Below are 4,150 nucleotides of genomic sequence, written 5' to 3'. Positions count from 1 at the left end.
CTCCCGGAATAATCCGAGCTGCGCATACGGTTTTTTTTTTCAGTAGGATTATCACTGTGACATATATATAATAGGTGACGTTGCGTCATTTCTCCCTTTCTAATCTAGCAGCCGAACGAATTGGTAGGTTCAAATCATTGTCCAAAAATTTCAAAGTATTTTGCCCTAAACTGAAAAAAAATAAGTTAGATTTTCATAGCGCATTTACGTTTTAATCATGTTATCTCATAATTAGTTTAATACCTAAGGCGATGGGGCATATTTTATTCGGATTTCAAGTAAACAATCATTGGAAAATTCCCATTGCCTATCGCCATATTGGGCTACGTAGCATTATGCACGTGGTCCTACAAACTTAATGTTGAGATTAAGTTTCCTTTTTAGGCACATTTATAAATAAGTTACTACAGTTTATTGTATTATTAAATTCTATTTTTTTTTTTTTGTTTTGGATTTTTCAAAAAAAATTGGCACACGAGAAATTTCGGACAATGCCGAAGGTCAAGTCAAAGGCTGTCGCTGTTAAGCGGACTCCAAGGCCGAGAGCCAAGAAATCCCACAGCACTGAGCGTAGACAGTCCACCACTCAAAGTGAAGAGATGCAAGCAGCATCATCCACGGGATCCCAGCCATTACAGACCACGTGCAAGTGGTGACTCAGCCCCAACCAGTACAGCCTACTCAGATAGCACCCCAAGTTGAGGACTCGAATTTTTCAGCGGTACCAACTATACCGCTTTTTACCTCCACAGCATCAACTGTGACGAGTAAGACTGATACTGCAGGTAATTCAATCCCATCATTGTTGAATTTATCTTGTATTAATTCATTTGAAGCACCCCTGCCTAGGTCAGTTGGGTCCACACAGTTTTCACTGGGCTATTATGTTGAGGCCAGTATCAGGCAAAAAAAAATATCAGGCAAATTTGTTAATTTGGGGTCATTACTGGTAAGGGACCCAAATAAAACTCAGGTTTCCTTCACCCTAGCAATAGACCCCAACGGGCAATTAATTGCACAACCCAAACAAATATATAATATTCAAACAATTGATCGCTGGACTGACGCCTTTATTACTTATATGAGCGTTTATACTGCTGCTCACCCCGAGAAAGTTCAGCAATTCCTTAAGTATATGCATGACGTTAGGGTAGATGCACAGAGATCACAGGGCTGGCTCACTTATGATGAGCAATACCGTCTAAGGGCATCGATCAATACAACTCAGGATTGGGGTGTGGTTGATGCAGAGCTCTGGATGCTTTACATGACACCCACCACACCTCAAATTCAGAACTCAAGAGGGGGTAAAATTCTCAAATGTTTCAACTATAACTACAGAGGCTCATGTCATAGGCTAAATTGTCCCTATCTTCATAGATGCTTGAAATGTAACAACATCCACCCATCCAACACCTGCCTTGCAAGTTCAACAACAACGCATGACAATTCATTTCAGCCATTTCGTTTCTCCTAAAATAGACAAGGTCAAACCCAACAGCCAAATACTGCTTTCCCAACAAAGTCCAATAGATATGGTAAACAACAACAAACAACTTTGGTCCCTGGGAAGTACCCCAATTATAGCTAATTCACTTTCAGAATGTCTCTATGAATATCCGGATAAGAAATCCGCAAAAATGCTAGATACTGGTTTAACACAGGGTTTTAAGTTGTTATACAGAGGGCCCAGAACTCTCATTTTTTTAAATAACTTGGTGTCAGCTAATGAACATGGGGACATTTTAGAGGATAAGATACTTAAGTAAGTACGTGAGGGTCAATTAGCAAGTTGGGAAGAATGGCCCTATTAGCAAAAGAAGACATTAAAATCGCATTTCGTCTAATACCCGTGTATCCCGGGGATTATGAATTATTGGGTCTTTTCTTTAGGGGAGCTTATTATATTGACAAAATGTTGCCATTTGGTTGCTCAATATCTTGTAAAATGTTTGAAACATTTTCAACATTCCTGGAATGGCTGATTAGGAAACAATCGGGATTGAATATGGTACATCACTATTTTGATGACTTTATTTTTGCTGGAAGGGTAGACACTAGTCACTGCCAAATCTTGCTAAATACATTCCAAAGTCTGTGTGCAGAAATGGGCATTCCCCTTAATTTAGACAAAGCACAGGGGTCCATTACATGCCTAGTATTCTTGGGTTTGGAAATAGATACAGTTAAAATGCAAATCCGAATTCCATCCGTTAAAGTTAAAGTCCACGAAATTTCACAAATACTAGAACATACTATTGAAAAAAAGAACAATTACCATAGCATCTCTTCAGAGCATAGTAGGAAAACTGAATTTTTTTTGCTAAGGCTATTCCAGGTAGTCGAGCTTTTAATAGGCGGTTCTATAATGCTATGATGGGCAAGTACAAACCTTATCACCATGTTTCTATCACCAAACCAATGAAACTAGACATGCAGATGTGGTTAGAATTTTTAAACAACTTCAATGGCGTAGTTTATTTCCCTGATACTGAATGGAGTTCGCAAGACACCCTCCAGCTTTTCACTGATAGTTCAGGGGCTGCCTCGTTAGGTTGTGGTTCCTACTTCAGGGGACAATGGGCTTACATTCAGTGGCCAACTTGTTGGGCTGGCACACCAATTCTCACAGACATAACTTTTTTGGAATTGGTACCAATTGTCTTGGCTTTTACAATCTGGGCTGAAGCTCTTCAAAATGAGAAAATAATTTCAAACATTGATAACCTAGCTCTTGTTCACATAATCAATAAACAATCTTCATCATCTGATAGAGTCATGTCCCTTATTAGACTACTGATGCTTTTCACCTTAAAAAAAAACAACATACAGTTTAAGGCTCAACACATCCCTGACAAACATAATGTTATAGCTGATGCAATATCTCGTCAACAGTGGCGCAGATTCAGGGAGCTAGCCCCAACAGCGGAACAACAACCTCGGACAATTCCAGCTTCCTTCCACAGTGTGCTTTCACAGATGAAATAAACCGCCTCTTCATGTCATCATAAGCAAGTAACACGGTCCAATCTTATTCAGTGGGTTTGCAAGCTTTTAATCAATTTAGATTAGCACAAGAATTGTGTACTTTGTGGCCACCACCATGTCAACATATCTTCATGTTTATAGCATATTTATCAGTTAATGGATGTAAGCAAGCTACAGCAAGGGCTTATATGTTTCTGCAATTGCCTTTCAGTGTAAACTGTTGGGGGGTAGTGACCCCACCAAGCATTTCTTGGTGGGTAAACTCTTGGAAGGTTTTAAAAGGGCAAACTGTGAATGAGACACCAGTATGCCCATTACTTTAGACATTTTAAATCAAATTCTAGAAAAGCTACATTTAGTATGTCATGATTCCTATGAAACAGATTTATTTGCAGCTGCCTTTGCACTGGCTTTCCACGCCTTGTTAAGAGTAGGGGAATTTACTCTTTCTAAAGGAAATTCACGCAATAAAATTATTCAAGTCCAGCATCTTGCTATTCAGAAATCAATAATTCATTTGCTCATTAGGTATTCAAAAACTGACCAATATGGGCTGGGGACAATACTGGCCATTAATGCTACTAAACAATTATCCTGTTTAGTTAAAAAATGACTAAATATCTACAGGTACGTCCAAGCGTCCCAGGCCCGCTGTTCTGTCATTACTCTGGCCCAAACATTAACTCGTTACCAGTTTTCTGCAGTATTATCAAAAGCTTTAAACATATTGGGTATGGATAGTAAGCTTTATAAGTCCCATTCCTTCAGAATAGGGGCTGCAACAATGTTAGCCCAACATAGTATAGCGGAAGAGGTTAAACAGGTTTCAGGCCGTTGGCGCTCGCAAGCTTATAAATCTTACATCAGGTAAGGCTTACCAGTTAGGTTCCCTGTACACCATCTGCATGTCACTTGGCTGATTAATTGTCTTTAATATTTTACCTTGGATTGAGTTAAGATTCTACAGTAGGTATTCAGATGGTTATTGACACAATGCTGACACAAATCAAGTGGTTTCAGATCCAGTTCATGCATGTGGATTCTTGGATCTTCCATCATCAAGTGGGCTGCAGTCGCTGTCACCTGTAGGAGGGGTGGAATGAACCTCTCCTTACCACAAGCAAACATTTGGTGGTAGGGTTACAGCGGCATGAAACTTCTG

General features: G+C 39.5%; 1 pseudogene; it reads left to right on the top strand.

Annotated features, from left to right (window-relative positions):
* The first annotated feature begins 491 nt into the window (after positions 1 to 491).
* Positions 492 to 3,795, top strand: LOC133191577 (uncharacterized; annotated as a pseudogene).
* Positions 3,796 to 4,150: the final 355 nt, after the last annotated feature.

Source organism: Saccostrea echinata, unplaced genomic scaffold (genome assembly GCF_033153115.1).
Source record: "Saccostrea echinata isolate AGI-Se365-2 ecotype Australia unplaced genomic scaffold, CSIRO_AGI_Sech_v1 ptg000023l, whole genome shotgun sequence".
Lineage (NCBI taxonomy): Eukaryota > Metazoa > Mollusca > Bivalvia > Ostreida > Ostreidae > Saccostrea > Saccostrea echinata.
Note: the sequence above shows the minus strand (reverse complement) of the source record. Positions and strands in the feature narration are given on the sequence as shown.